Below are 17,316 nucleotides of genomic sequence, written 5' to 3' on the forward strand. Positions count from 1 at the left end.
AAATACCACATCTTTTTCAACCATTCCTCAGGTGATGGGCATCTTGGTTGTTTCCAAGATTTGGCTATCACAAATTGTGCTGCTATAAGCATAACAACACATATATCACTATGATATGATGTTTTCAGGTCCTGTGGGAAAATTCCCAGTAGAGGAATAGCTGGTTTAAAGGGGATTTCCAGTCCAACTTTTATAAGGAGTCTCCACACTGATTTCCATAATGGTTGCACCAATCTACATTCCCACCAGCAGTGGAGAAGAGTTCCGTTTTCCCCACAGCCTCTCCAACATTTGTTGTTGATTTATGATAGCCATATTTCGTGGGGTGAGATATCTCAACGTTGTTTTAATTTGCATTTCACGGATGGCTAATGATGTGGAGCATTTTTTCATATATTTATTCGCTTTTTTAATTTCATCCTCTGAGAAGCGTGTGTTTATCTCGGATACCCATTTCTGGATTGGGTCTTTAAATTTTGGGGCCCTAGTGTTTTTTAGTTCTTTATGAATTCTAGAGAGCAGACCTTTGTCTCAATACTTACTTGACATGATTTTTTCCAAATTTGTGGGTTGTCTTTTCACTTTGTTGGTAATTTCTTTTGACGTGATGAAACTTCTCAGTAAGAGCAGGTCCCAGTTGTTAATTCTTAAAGTTGTTTCCCGTGCGATTTGATTTTTGTTCAAGAAGTCTTTGCCTACCTCTATGTCTTCAAGAGTTCCTCCTACTTTCTCTTCCAGGAGATTTAGTGTCTCTGCTTTAATGTTTAGATCTTTAATCCATTTTGACTTTAGTCTAGTATATGGTGATAGACCCGGGTCAAGTTTGAGTTTTCGGCATGTAGAGAGCCAGTTTTTGCAGCACCATTTGGTAAAGAGGCTATGTTTCTTCCAGTGAGTATGTTTGGCCCCTTTGTCAAAAATAAGGTGGCTGAGTGTGTTTGTAGGTGCTTTACCATCTTCTCATCTATTCCATTGATCCACAGAGTCTATTTTGTTGCCAGTACCACACTGATTTTATTACAGTAGCTTTGTAGTATAATTTCAAGTCAGGAATTGTAATGCCTCCTGCCTTGTCTTTATTGCCCAATATTGCCTTTGTTGTTCTAGGTCTATTCTGGTTCTAGATAAATTTGAGGAATGATTACTCAACCTCTGTGAGGTATGTTGGTAGTAGTCTGATAGGGATTGCATTAAATCTTGATAGGAATTTTGGGAGTATGGCCATCTTCACAATGTTGGTTTTCCTATCCAAGAGAATGGAATATCTTTCCATTTTCTGAAATCCTCTACAATCTCTTTTTTCAGAGTACTGTAATATTCCTTGAAAAGATCTTTGACTTCTTTAGTTAGATTAATTCTAACGTATTTCATTTTCCTCGGTACTATTGTAAAAGGTATTGTTTCTATAATTTCCCTCTCAGTGTGTTTGTTGTCTGTGTAGAGGCATGCTATTGACGTTTGGGTATTGACTTTATAACCTGCTATGCTACTGAATTTCTGTATTAATTCTAGTAGCTTCTTGGTGGAGTTTTTTCGGCCTTCCAAGTAAAGTCACATGTCATCTGCAAATAAAGATAATTTAACTTCTTCTTTGCCTATTCATTCTTATTCTTTTTATTTCTCTTGTCTAAAGGCTGTAGCTAATGCTTCCAGAACTACATTGAACACGAGTGGTGACAGAGGACATCCTTGTCGTGTCCCAGATCTAAGAGTAAAAGATTTCAGTTTTTCCCCATTTATGATTATGATAGCTTTTCGATTTTCATAAATGGCTTTCGCCAGATTGAATTAGAGGCTATGTATTCCAATTTTCTGCAGGAGAAAGTGGTTATATCATGTTGATTCAGTTGTGGTAATTTATACCTTTCTAGGAATCTGTCCATTGCTTCTGAGTCTTCTATTTGATGAGAGTAAAGATTCTCAAAGTAGCTATTGATAATCTTCTGAATTTCCAGTGGGGCTGTGGTATTTACACCCTTTTGTTTCCTTATTGCTTGTATTTGAATTTTTTTTTTCCTCTGTTTGATGAGGTTAGCTAGGGGCTTATCGATTTTATTTAGTCTTTCAAAGAATCAGCTTTTTGCTTTCTTAATTCTTTGAATAGTTTTCTTTGTCTCAAGTGAATTAATTTCTGCTCTAATCTTTATGATTTCTTCCCATCTTAGGGCGCTGGGTTTGGTTTGCTCTTCCTTTTTTAGTTGTTGAAGGTGCAGCATTAGGGTATTTGTTTCCATTTTGTTTTCCTAATGTGTGAGTTCACAGCTATAAATTTCCTGAGAACTGCTTTCCTCGTATCCCAGAAATTACGATATGTTGTGCTTGAATTTTCATTGAATTGTAGATATTGTTGAATTTCATCTGTGATCCATTGGTTGCTGAGTAGGGTGTCATTTAATTCCCATGTATTTAAGGTTTTTTTATCATTTATTTCCAGTTTCATTGCACTGTGGTCAGATAATGTGCATGGGATAATTTCTCTTTTCTTGCATATACTTAAGCATGACTGTGGTCTATTTTAGAAAATGACCCATGTGCAGCTGAGAAAAATGTGTATTCAGCTGTGTTTGGGTGGAACACTCTGTATTTGTCCTCCAAGTCCATTTGTTTCAAGCACTGAGTCAGTTCTGTTATTTCTTTGCCAAATTTGTTTGGTAGACCTATCTTGTGGGGATAAGGGGATGTTAAGGTTTCCTGTTAAAATTGTGGTATTGGGTATTAGGTTTTTCATGTCCATTAAAATTTGCTTTATATAGTTGGGTGCTCACGTGTTTGGTGCATAAATATTTATGAGTGTTACCTCTTCCTCTTGAATTATTCCCCTAACCAGTGTATAGTGGCCTTCTTTATTTCACTTGATCATTTTTGGTTTGAAATTGAGACTGAGAATAGAACTGCTACCCCTGCTTTTTTCTGAGGTGCTGGGGCATGCAATATTGTGTTCCATCCTTTGACTTTCAGCCTATGAATGTCTTAATGAGTTAAGCGTGTTTCTTGTATACAACATATTATTGGCTTTTGTTTCCTACTCCACTGTGCCAGTCTATTTCTCTTAATTGGCGAATTGAGTCCATTTACATTGATGGTCACAATTGAGATGTATTGACTTATGATTGACATGTTATTTACCTGTTATCATTTACTCCTTTTTCTCCTGTGTTTAATTGCTTGCCCTATTTAGTTGGTTGCTTCTGATCTCATTCATGGAATTCTGATCATTTTGGTCCCTCTCTAGAACATGTTTCAGTAGCCTGTGTAGGGTTTGCTTTGCCATCACGAAATTCTTTATAGCTGTTCTTTGTCATGAAAGTATTTCACTTCTCCATCAAACTTGAAAGAGAGTTTTGCAGTGTATAGTAGTCTGGGCTGCAATTTCTTTTCATAGAGGACTTGAAGTACTCTGGTCCATGCTCTTCTTGCCTTCATGGTTTGTGAAGAGAAGTCAGCCGTAATTTTGTTGGGTTTTCCTTTGAATGTGATCTTATACTAAGTTTTAGACAATTTCATTTTTTTGCATCAAGAAAAGATTTTATTCAAATTTCTTGTGCAAAAGGTTCGTTTTTCTTGGAAATGTGGTGTTATAAATTCAACAAAATTCAGAAATTCTAAATCTTTAAATATTTATTGCCTACCCCTTTCTACTTTGAGAATTCTATGAATATAAGTTTCTTGATTTTGACACAGAGTGAACTATTATATGACCTATCTGAAAATTGTTCATTTTTATTTTGGACAATTTTCATTATTATAGTCATTTAAGTTTGTAAATACTTTATTTACAATGTGCAATCCATTATTAATATCATGCTATGTATTCATTTCAGAAATATTTCTCTAAAAATCACTCGGTCTATATCTTACAAATTTCACATTTCAATAATTGTCTACAATTCTTAATGTGATATTTAACTATTGATTCTCTATAGTTAATTAAAAATGATACTGTATAGATATAGAGGTAAAGGAATAACACTTAGGAATAATTTTTTGCCCAGTGAGGATAGGTATGGAGAAGACTTAAAAGTACAAGCTTTAGAGTAAAAATTTATTGGAAGTCACAAAAAAAAAAAAAAACCAAAAAACCCTAGGAAACCAACAACAGGTAAATAACATGTGAACTGTAAATCAATAAATCTCAATCATATCATCAATGTACATGGACACAATTCACCAATTAAAAGAAACAGACCAGTACAGTGCATTAGGAAGCCAAATCCAACAATATGCTGTATACAAGAAACACACTTAACTCATAAATTCATAGGCTGAAAGTCAAAGGATGGAAAACAATACTACATGCCCTAAAACCCAAGAAAAAAAGCACAGGTAGCAAGTCTATTCTCAGACAGTCTCAACTTCAAGCCAAGAATGATCAAAGGAAATAAAGAAGGCCACTATATACTAGCTTGGGGAAAAATTCAAGGGGAAGAGGTAACACTCATAAATATGTATGCACCAAACAGGGGAGCACCCAACTATATAAGACAAATCTTAATGGACATGAATAATCTAATATCCAATACCACAATCATAACAGGAGACATTAACAACCTCCTTTCCCAAAAATATAGCTCAGGCCAACAAAAATTAGCAAAGAAGAGCAGAACTAAAGCAGAGCTTTGAACAAACAGACTCAGTGGACAAATATAGTGTTCCACTCAACTACAGTTGAATGCACATCTTTTTCAACTGCACATGGGTCATTTACTACAATATACCACATAGTAGTACATAGGTCATAGTTAAGTATATGCAAGAAAACAAATTATCCCATGCATATTATTTGACTACACAGCAATAAAACTGGAAAAAAAATGAGAAAAGAAACCAGAAAAATCCCACAAATGCACGGAAATTAAAGAACACCCTACTCAGCAACCAATGGGTCACAGATGAAACTGAATAATACCTACAATTCAATGAAAATTCAAGCATAACTTAACAGAATTTATGGGATGCAATGAAAGCAGTTCTTAGAGGGAAATTTACAGCTGTGCACTCACACATTAGGAAAACAGAACAGTAACAAATAAACACCCTAATAGTGTACCTCCAATACGTAGAAAAGGAAGAGCAAATCAAACCTAAAGCCCAAAGATGGGAAGAAATAAAGATTAGCACATAATTTGATTCAATCAAGACGAAAAAAACAATGCAAAGAATTAACAAGTCAAAAAGTTGATTCGGTAAAAGATTAAATAAAATTGGTAAGGCCCTACCTAACTTCATCAAAAAGAGGAAAGAAAAATTTCAAATACAATCAATAAGGAATGAAAAGAGTGTAATAAGCACACACCCAGTGGAAATTCAGAAGACTATCAATACCTACTTTGAGAGTCTTTACGCTCACAGAATAGAAGACTCAGAAGAAATGGACAGATGCCTAGAAAGGTACAAATTACCAAAACTGAATCAAGAAAACATAACAACTCTCAATAACCCAGTAACAGCCAATGAAATATGAGATGTAATAAAAAACCTACCGACAAAGAAAAGTCCATGTCCTGATGGATTCACAGGTGAATTCTACAGAAATTTATGGAAGATATAATCCCTATACTCCTCAAACTCTTCAATGAAATTGAAAAGGAAGCAATCTTACCAAAATCATTCCTGGAGCCAAGTATTATACTGGTACCAAAACCAGGGAAAGACACAACTAAAAAAGAGAACTGCAGGCCAATCTTCTCCATGAACATAGATGTAAAAATCCTCAATAAAATCCCAGCAAACAGAATACATCAAATGATCAAAAAGATTATACACCTTGACCAAATAGGATTCATCACAGGGATGCGAGGATGGTTCAATATACGCAAATCTATAAATGTAATACACCATGTCAATAGAGCCAAATCCAAAAATCACATGACAATCTAATCAATGCAGAAAAGGATTTTGACAAAGTCCAACATTCATTCATGTTCAAAGTCCTACAGAAAATTGGAATAGATGGTGTCTACTTCAATCTGATAAAAAGCCATGTATGACAACACAATGACAAACATAATCCTAAATGGAAAAAAAATGAAATCTTTTACTCTCAGATCAGATATAAGACAAGGATGTCCTATATCACCACTCCTATTCAATATAGTTCTGGAAGCATTAGCTAGAGCCACTAGACAGAAGAGAGAAATAAAAGGCGTAAGAATAGGTAAAGAAGAAGTTAAACTTTCATTAATTGAAGATGACATATTTCACTTGAAAGTCCCATAAAACTCCACCAAGAAGCTACTAGAATACACAAACTCAGTAGCATAGCAGCATACAAATTCAATACCCAAAAGTCTATAGCATTCCTCTACACAGATAACAAATACACCATTAGGGAATTTAGAGAAACAATACTTCTTAAATAGTGGCACAGAAAATGAAATACTTTGGAATTAAGCTAACTTCAGAAAGATGAAAGAAAAACAATAAGGAATGAAAAAAGTGTAATTATCACAGACCCAGTGGAAATTCAGAAGATTATCAATACCTACTTTGAGAATCTTTACGCTCACAGAATAGAAGACACAGAAGAAACGGACAGCTTCCTAGAAAGGTACAAATTACCTAAGAATGTAATAAAAAACCTACCAACAAAGAAATTACCTAGGAATTCAAAGATCTATTCAATGAAAATTACAGTACTCTGAAAAAAGAGATTGTAGAGGATTTCAGAAAATGGGAAGATATTCCCTGCTCCTGGATAAGAGAACCAACACTGTGAAGATGGCCACACTCCCAAAATTGTTGTACAGATTTAATGCAATCCCTATCAAACTACCATCAACATACCTCACAGACCTAGAGAAATCATTCCTAAAATTTATTTGGAACCAGAGAAGACCCAGAAAAGCAAAGTCAATCCTAGGCAACAAACACAAGGCAGAAAACACTACAATTTCTGACTTGATATTTTACTACAAAGCTACTGTGAAAAATCAGCATGGTATTGGCAACGAAATAGACCTGAGGATCAATGGAATAGATCAGAAGATGCAGAAGCCTCTACAAACACATTCAGCCACCTTATCTTTGACAAAGGGTCCATCATGCTTATTGGAAGAGAGATAGTCTCTTTAACAAATGGTGCTAGAAAAACTGGCTCTCTACATGTCAAAACTAAAACTTGACCGAGGTCTATAACCATGCACGAAGCGAATGTCAAAATGGATTAAGGATCTAAACATTAGAACAGAAACACTAAATCTCCTAGAAGAGAAAGTAGGAGGAACTTTTTAAGACATAGTGGTAGGCAATGAGTTCATGAGCAAAAATCAAATCACACAGGTAATACATCAAAAAATTGACAAAAGGCTTTTTGCCACCACCATGAAAGGTTGCCCTCTGCCATGTGCCGCTCTACCTTTGAGCCAGCGGAAGATGGCCTGACACCTCCAGTAACTGTGAGATAAATAAACCTTTCCTTCCTTCATTTTGGGTGTTGGGTATTTGTCCCAGCAACGAGAGAAGAGTAACTAAGACATCATCCAAAAAAGAAACCTCCCCATTTTCTCCCCCGACTCACAACTATGAACTTTCTTTGTATGTCTATGGGTTTGCTAATTACAGATTTTTTAAAAATGGTAATCGTACAATAAATGCAAATTATATAGTCCTAAAAAAAATTGACAACAGGGACCATCTCTTATTGAGAAATTTGTGCACCTCAAAAGAAATTAACTACAAATTGAAAAGACAACCCACATAATTTGAAAAAATCTTAATAAGCACTCAGACAAAGGTCTGCTCTCTAGAATTTATAAAGAACCAAAAAACATTAGAGCCACAAAATTTAAACACCCAATCCAGAAATGGGCATCTAAGATGAACACACACTTCTCAGAGGACCAAAACTATAGAAGTGAATAAATATATGAAAAAATACTCCACATCACTAGCCATCCGTGAAATGCAAATTAAAACAACACCGAGATAGCATCTCACCCCAGAAAGAATGGTATCATAAAGAAATCAACCAAAAACAAATGTTGCAGAGGCTGTGGGGAAAAAGGAACCCTTCTCCACTGCTGGTGCGAATGTAGACTGGTGTAACCGTTATTGAAATCAGTGTGGAGACTCTGTAGAAAAGCTGTACTGGAAATCCCATTTAAACCAGCTAATTCTCTACTGGGAATTTTCCCAGAAAAACTGAAAACATCATATCACAGTTATATATGTGCACCTATGTTTATAGCAGCACAATCTGTGAGTCAAATCTTGGAAACAACCAAAGTACCCGTCACCTGAGCAATGGATGAAAAAGATGTGGTATTTTTATACAATGATGTATTACTCAGCTATAAAGATAAACTCGAAGCCTTCATACATAAGTGGATGCCACTTGAAGACATAGTCATAAGTGAAATAAACCAGACCCCCATGCATAAATACATGAATTTATTAAAAATGGAGAAGAGTTACTGAGTTGAAGAGGACAGGAGAGGGAGTTGGGGAAAGAGATTTATCTAGGTATGTAAGCAGGATGGTTTGGACAACTGTACTGTGCATCTCTCTTCATCTATGGAAGACAGCAGATAATTTGTTTGTCTCCATTATTCAACTGTACTTTTTCTCTTAATTTCTTATACATTTCTTTTTTTTCTTTTTTCAATTTTACATGCATATATCTGGTAATATGAATAACTGATTAGAAGACAACAGTATGTATTACAACAAATACTAAGAAATTCATATTACTTTGTTAAGTGATGTTTTGTATCACTTTTAATTTTTTTAATTCTAATTTTAGTCTTTAAAAAATAAATTTAAAAAAATCCATTATGCTGAGCTGCACAATGAGATCCTGTACCAAATATATAAATGGAAAAAAAAATTCTATTATGCTCTGCATCCCTTTTACATCAGTCACCAGGAACTCCAAGATTCTAGGTCATTCATTATCATCTGAACTCTGATCCCTATACAACCTTTAAATATCCCAACACTCACTCCTGCTCCCTTTTTTGCCTCATTTCCAGAATCCTTTCACTGTGTCCTCTGCAACATCTCCTATTTCCTCTGTTTTGTTTTCAACATTGAAATCTCACTTTCCTCTTAAGGGTTCTGCTCTCCCTCAACTAATGGGCATTTTCTCTTGCTTGGCTCAGATAAATAGCCCCTGCAAAAGGTAGATCACCTTATTGTCATCTGAATTATTCTCCTTTCTCCCCTCCCTGAAATCCCAGCTTTGAATTTTAGGCCACCAGAGTGCATCAGCAATTATCTTCTCATCTTGGCCATTTATATATACCCAGGACTAGCCCTCTCACTTCCTCTTCAAAACTTGTTCTGTATTAGTATAGTATTTTAATATAGAAAAGGATTTCTCCACATCTTGGTCAATCAGTTCCTCAGTCACCTCTTGTGCAACAATTTTATGTCCCTCCTATTTCCTATCCAATTCTCTTGATGTTACCCTAGAACTAACTTATCATTACCAGTAATTATACACACATCACAGTCTCCATTTTAAGCACTTTATGTCCACTATCTCACCCACATAAACTGGGATTGTGTGTGATTCACCTGATATGAAAAGACAGAAAGACAAGCATTTTTGTGATCTTTCTTTGTACTTTAAAAGAAAACAAAAAACGCCCCAAACACCTCTCGCACTTTCTTCATCTTTATTGGGCCCTTAGTTTCTCATCCTAGCACAGCGGAAAGAAGCAATGTGAGTTTAACTGAGAAGGTCAGGAAAATCAAACACAATGAGTTTATAATCAGTCAGGTAGTCTAACATCCTCTATCAGCAATGATTCACTGTTTGTCTTCTTGTTTGTCTAAACTCTATTATTTTTTGGCCATTGAGCACTTCGCACATTCATCGGCTCAGATAAGCCATTCCAGGAGCTTTTTTTTTTTTTTAATAGCAAAGTGCATTAATTATGATTTTATGACTCTATTACAGCTCAAGTAGTGCAGACAATTAAAAACTAGTAATTCTAATTCATAGTACTTACTATGAATGAAGGCCTAATGGAGAATGTTATATGTAATAGATACATATAACACAAAATGAATTTGCTGAAGACAAACCAAGGTGTCTGAACCTTTGTTTTATACTTTAATTTTTAACTTTAGTCTACTGCTCTAGCCTTATTTACCACTCTACCCTCATTATAAACTTATCCCCTATTTTCTAGATAACTACTCACCATTCCTATGAAGTACAAAAACAAAGATCCCTGTACAGACAAAGGCTTGTTCACTAGTGCCCAAAATATTTTAATCACAGAAGTCTTCTTAGTGTAATAAAGTAAATTTGATATTACAGAAAATCACATTGTTCTTCAAATCAGAATTCAATCACTATAAATTTTACATTGCTAGCGAACAATTACACTGAGGTGCTATGCACTACTTTGCATTGGCTACCATAATAAATTATCCAAAATGTATTCAATTAAAACATAAATTTATTATATCACAGTTCGATAGGTCCAAGTCAATGAGCTAAAATCAAGGCACAAGTAGGACTGTATTCTTTTCTAGAAGGCCTAATGGAGAATGTTTCCTGTCTTTTCAAGCTTCCAGAGGTCATGCACTCCTCTCAGCTTACTGGAGCCTCCTTCATCTTCAAGCTAGTACTTCTCAAGCTGTTATTCTTTCTGCACCTCTCTGTTCCCCTATAAAGACCCTTGTGATTATAAAAACAAGATAACTCAGGTGAATCTCCGCATTTTAAGGGTAGCTGATAAGCAGCCTCAATTTGTCCTTGTCCTGTAATGTAACAGTCACTGGTTCTGAGAATTACAACAGATACCTTTGGAAGGTCTTTATTCTGGCTACTATAAACCATGAATCAGCCTCTCTTTGGTGAAAGTAATATTTGGAGCAAAGATGAAACATCAAATAATAATTTGATTTACTAATAGTTAAAAAGACTAAACTTCCATGTAATTAAATCTCTAACTCCTGAACTGTCAGTATGTTTCTTCAAGGGAACTGAAAAAATAATGTATATAATTCAAGTTGCATGAATTCAACCACATCTGAAGTCTAATTTTATCACTATTTTATGTATTAACACGGTTTATAGATATTCTTCTGAATGACAAAACTGGTTAATGTTCAAGAGAATATGAGAACATGCTTTCCCTTTTATTTTATTTAATTGCTGTCATGTACAAAAATGACTAAATCTGTGCTCAGATCACCAAATTAATTAAATCATAAGTTTTGCAGAATACCCTATTACTTTAAAAAGCCAAATGTGTGTAAAGTTCTGAGATGGCTCTTCAGAATTAGAGAAAAAATATTTCTCAATCTAAAACAGTACAGAATTTCACTAATAATGTTATAAATACTTCATGGACCTCTTAAGAATTTGATTAAGTAAATTACAAAATACAAGGCCTAGCTATAAGCTTATAAGACATTCAACAGCATACAAATAATATGCACAAATATAATGACAATACTTTGATATATATACTCTACCAAAGAGGCCAGGTAGTCACTGAAAATGTCATCAAAACATATTCATTTCAAGACCTTGGGTATTCATAATGTAAATCATTTTCATTACAAAGACATTTGTTTTGACCTATTAAAACTTGGCAGACTGCCCAGTTGCTTTTGTGCAGCCAAGTGAGCCAAGCAATTCTCAACCATCTGAGAACCAGTCAAGCAAGCACCCTGAACCACAGATTAGTCAGAAAACAACCACCATCAAGCACTTCACCAAAACAATCATTACGTCAGTTCATAAGACAAAATTCATTTATTTTAAGCTGTAAAATTTTGCAATCTGACTTACACATGTTGCCCATTTCCACTCACCTTGCTGCCTCTATTTACTTTCAAGTAAAAAAAGAAATGTGAATATATACAGTCCATCCGATGACTATTATGCTCTTCTATTGACTAATTCCTTGGTTATCATCATGCAACAACAAAGTCTAGGATAATGGCAAACCAAGACACTGAATCTATTAAGTGAGAAGAAGATGCTTGAACCGAACAGGGGATCTTTGCAGCACATGAGCAGGATCAATCATAAGGACTATGATGATGTGTTGCTGGCAGATTATTTTGCCACCCAGAAGCCCTGTGACCATGTTTCTCAGATTACAACATGGACTTACAAGTATTACAGAACAGATATATATTCTTTCTTGATACAGGAAACATAAGATTTGATGGGACTTCTGGATTATGTTCAAATTCACTGACTCTTTTCCTCTGTCATCTCCATTCTGCTGATGAGTCCATGCAGTAAATTTGTACCTCATATGTTGTATTTCTCAATTTTAAATTTCTATCTTATTCCTTTTTTATTTCTAGTTTCTATGTTTCACTGGAAAATTTGGGAGTATCAGGAACAAATCGTGGTCTGTCCATTTCAAGTTTACTTTCATGTGATGAGCATGAGCTACTGAAAGGGTTTTTTTTTTTTTTTGCCAATTCCATCACTTGGATCTTGTCCAAGGTTTGGTATTTATCTATTGCCTTTTTCCTTTAAAAATGGTCAGACTTTCCCATTTCTTTCAATGTAAAGGAATTCTGGGTTATATCCTAGACATTCTGAATAAGTTTATGAGGTGGTTCTATTAACATCTAGAAAATCTGACTTTTTAAATTAAATTTAGACCCCAAGATCTGCCTTGTCTTTTGTGGGTAGTGGTTCCAATGTAAGCTCAGGTTTTAATGCCTTTGTGTTGCTGTTTGGGTTCACTCTCTGCATGCATCACTCAGGGATCCATTTGGGATCTGAACCATGGTTTATACTGTAGTTCAGCTCACTAAGTCTTGGTTGTGTTTCTCTGGGTCTGTTCTGAGCATGAGGAACTTGGATAAAGTGGGATCTTTCAGGGTTTAAATACACAATTAGTGCATAACCCTTCTAGGGTTATGAAATCATGCTCCAGCTTTCTAGGAGTTCTTTACAAATTCCCTTGGCCAGAAAGAGCATTTTCCCCCTCATGGGGTTAAGTGTTTGTGCCACCATTATAATGAGATTTTATAAGTGGAGGTAGTTTCAGGACAGGTAGAACAGAAAAAAAAGAGATGGTCACTTTTCTTTGTCCCTTGGCTAGAAAAAAAGGTTTCTCTTAAAATTTTCTGCCAATTGCTCTAGTATAGTGTAGTGAAGTGCTACAATCTAGCCCACCATTCTGTTAAAGCTGGGTCACAGAAAGAAAAAATTTACAAGCTTACCATGACACAGCTATTCTTCAAGTTTTGACTTTCCTTCTCAATCTGTCTGCTATGTTTTTAGTCTTCAGATTGTTGATTGTTGTATTCTACCCAGAGTTTTTAATCCTAAACAGCCAAAGAGACAGGCTTACTATATTTTGTCTTATCCATTATACTTTACCCATTTCCAACAAATTTTCACCTAATAGCTCTATAAGTCATTAATCATTACGCTAATGGAATTTGTACTGTGAGTTTCTAAGCCTTTTATTCCCTAGAATTTATTAATAAGTACCTTCTGCCAAAGACAATCTTTTTCTCCTATTTGATAATCTTGGAATATGATATGCAGAGAAAAAGATGAGTAAGCAGTTGACTTTTTCCCTTTATCAGGTACTGTTAGAATGGTGTCTATATTTGTTTTTTTTTTTTTTTAAATGTGAATTCTTGGCTTCTTATATATTTATGCATTTTAATCTACTATATACATTACAGGGTTTTTTAAAATTTTTTTTTGCTGTATCACCCAAGCTGATCACAATCTCATGGGTTCAACTGATTTTCCCAAGTGGTCAGAATTAGACATGTACCATCACACTCAGCCTCATTACTTTCTTAAACCTACTTTTATGGAAAACTTCAAAATATGTAAAGTAAAAAGAATACTATGATTAATCTTATATATTCATCACCCAGTTTTTCAACAATTTTTAACTCTTGGTTAACCTTGCTTCTTTCTTTTATTGTGCCCTCCCACTGTTAGAAGCAAACACCAAACACTGTATCATGTCATCTGTAAATGGTCTAGTGATCATGTTTCAAAAATATATATGCAATGTAATTACCATGACTTTAAAAGTTAACAAAACAAGACTTCAAAGTAATAAAAATATTCTGAGAGAAATACACTAATCTACTATGCAGCAGCATACAATCTGGTTACTGCCATGAAAGTCTCAATACAGAAATATGGCAATATACACAAATTGATCTATAAATTGTACATTTAACTACTCAAAATCCTACGAAGATTCCCTCCCCTACTTTGGTGGTGAGGTGGACTGATATGTGGGAGACTACCAACAAGCTCAGTATAAACTTTATTGAATTCAAGTAACTAAGAACAAAGACAATTTTGAAGAACAAAGTTAAGTATCAAGACTTATGAAACTATAATATTTTTTAAAGTACTGTGACAAACAACAGACATATCAATGAAACAGGAAGCATTCCAAAAATAAATCCAGGGCTGGCCAAATACTCAGTGGATTAGGGGTGGGGTTTCATCCCCAGGACTGCAGGGCTGGCCCCACCCCTCTGGGCAGGCTGAGATGGCAATTGAAACTGGGCATGGTGGCACACACCTGTAATCCTAGCACTTGGGAGGCTGTAACACGGGAATCACTACAAGTCAATCTAGTAGTGAGACCCTGAACACCCTGCAGACTTTTCCCTAGAGAAAAGATAAATAAATTAAATAAGTCCATAATAAAAATTAACCTGAATTATTAACCAAGGTACTAATGCATTTCACAATGGAAAGGATAGTTTATCAATAAAGAATACTTTTTTTTTTTTTTTTTTTTTTTTTTTGTATTTTAGGGATGAGTCTACAGGGTGTTCAGGGTCTCACTACTAGATAGGACTCGCAGTGATCCGCCTGTTTACAGCCTCCCAAGAGCTCGGATTACAGGCACATGCCAACACGCCCAGTCTCAATTGCAATCTCAGCATGACCCGGGTGCAGGGCCCGCATGGCAGGCCTGGAGATGGAACCCCAGGCCCCTGAGCCTGCGGGCAGGCCCTTTAATCCGCTGAGTTATTTGGCCAGCCAAGAACACTTTTTATATTTAAAACAAGGAATTATGAATCTTATTTTATACATAGAACTAAATGTACTAGATAATGTTTGAATTTCATTTTAAAAATAATGCCTAAAACAAATTTATGTAAAGAAAAAGAATATCTTTTTAGTTTTGGGGTAAAGATCTTTCCTCTTCCCTTTTTGTTTTCTTTGCTTTCAAGACAATGTTCTTATGAAGTTCAACCTCACCTTGACCACATTATATAGCCCAGGCGGGTCTCAAATTCATAGCATTTCTCCTGCCTCAAATTCCCAAGTAGTGGGATTACAGGTGTGTGTGCTACCACACCTGGCAAGATTCGATTTACTTATATATATAAACATTTTTTTCTCATAATTTTGAGAAACAAATAGCAATGAGACAGTTTCAAAACAAATTGGTATGACAGTTTCAATAATTAACACACTGCATACATTATTCCTAGTGGTTAATTGCTGCACAGGATGCGGGCCTGATATCCTATTTACAAACACTATTAGAACAAATCACTCTATTTATTAAGAGAATGTAACTACATATCTATCCTAACCACTTTGAATGCACAGACACAAAATGGACATTCATCTGTATTCCCTTTTTTTGCTAAGTTCCATCATTTAAATATTATAGGTGTGTACACTCAGCAAAATATTCTAAAAGAGTTCAGAAGTCCATAATACTATTGGGTCATCCGTTTGACTGGCAATGTCAGAAATTGTTGACCTGATTGCCCTACAGCTCAACATATAACAGCAAGGCTTTACTTCTTATACTTCATTTTTATACTTTTCTGCTGGATGGTTAAGACCAAGGTAAAGCAGGACCTATGCAACAAGAGTTGTAGCTGTTGGGTCTGATAAGGTCAGTGAAATCCCCTCAGGATTTATCCTGAGATTCTGTACCTCGGATTGTAGAACCTTGGTCAGTATAAACGATGTGGGTGAGGCACGGCCATTGCTTGGCCAATGTGCTTTCTGTGAAAGCCTGAGAGAATGTTTAATCTCCATTTGACTCTCCTTAGGCACACGCTACATCATCGATCAGTTTCCTCTTTGGTTTCACAAACTCCTTGATCAGAAAATTTGGGACACTACCGAGTTATATGACGCTACAGTACAAGTTTTCATATGTCCTGAGTCTTAAGTGACCTTGGAAGGATAGGACCAAAATGTTGGCTTTCCTTTAGGCCCACCTTTCTCTATAATTTTGGACTATGAACTTAGGTTGTTAACCATCCAGAAGATAGCCTTATTGTTATTACCATACAACCTAGGCTGTTAAGCTTCACCTCATAATCTGTCTGAGTATCAAACATCTTATGCAAAACATGGAACAGGTATTTTTCACCAAGTACTGATGTGTTGAATTTTAAGTCACTATAGAATATGATGAAAAACACTTAAAAATTAGAATATATTTTTAAAAATAAGCATAAAGAATTATATACTTATTTTTTTCCCATAATCTTATTGATAAACAAATAGCAATGAGACAGTTTCAAATCAAATTGGTAGGACAGTTTCAATAATTGTCACATTGTATACATTCTTCCTAGTGGTTAATTGCTGTACAAGATGCGGACATGACGTCCTAACACCATTAGAACAAATCACTCTATTCATTAAGAGAATGTAACTATATACCTATCCTAACCACCCTGAATACATAGATACAAAATGGACATTCATCTCTATCCCCTTTTTTGGTTAAGTTCGGTTATTTGAATATTATAGGTGTGTTAACTCAGCAAAATATTCTAAAAGAGTCCAGTAGCCCATAACAGTATTGGGTCTTCCACTTGACTGGCAAAGTCAGAAATTGTTGACCTGATTCCCCTACAGCTCAACATAACAGCATGGCTTTACTTCTTACATTTTGTTTTTATACTTTTCTGCTGGATGGTTAAGACCAAGGTAAAGCAGGACTTATGCAACAAGAGTTGTAGCTGTTGGGTCTGATAAGGTCAGGGAAACACCCTCAGGATTTATCCTGAGAGGCTGTACCTCAGATTATAGAACCTTTGTCAGTGTCAGCCATGTGGATGACTCACGGCCAATGCTTGGCCAATGTGCTCTCTGTGAAAGCCTGAGAAAATGTTTTCTCTCCATGTGACTCTCCTTAGGCACACACTACATCATGGATCACTTTCCTCTTTGGCCCCCATAATCTCCTTGATCAGAAAATTTGGGACACTACCGAGGTACATGACGTTACTGTACAAGTTCTCATATGTCCTGAGTCTTAATTGATCTTAAAGGCTAGGGCCAAAATGTTGGCTTTCCTTGCAGCCCTCCTTTTTCTCTAACTTTGGTCTGCAAACTTAGGTTGTTAACCATCCAGA

At 35.5% G+C, this 17,316-nt stretch overlaps 1 protein-coding gene across 6 annotated transcripts in view; it reads right to left on the reverse strand.

The window, feature by feature from the left end:
- The window catches only part of Clock (clock circadian regulator), a 191,857-nt gene that overhangs the window by 100,406 nt on the left and 74,135 nt on the right, over positions 1-17,316 (reverse strand). The window contains exon 4 of one of the 6 annotated variants that reach the window (XM_023710911.1): positions 13,153-13,257. The exons of the other annotated variants lie outside the window; for them this stretch is intronic. The gene's annotated coding sequence lies outside the window, so the exon portion shown is untranslated. The remainder of the gene's footprint in view (positions 1-13,152; positions 13,258-17,316) is intronic. 6 annotated transcript variants of the gene reach the window in all.

Source organism: Octodon degus, unplaced genomic scaffold, assembly GCF_000260255.1.
Source record: "Octodon degus isolate 3935 unplaced genomic scaffold, OctDeg1.0 scaffold00019, whole genome shotgun sequence".
Lineage (NCBI taxonomy): Eukaryota > Metazoa > Chordata > Mammalia > Rodentia > Octodontidae > Octodon > Octodon degus.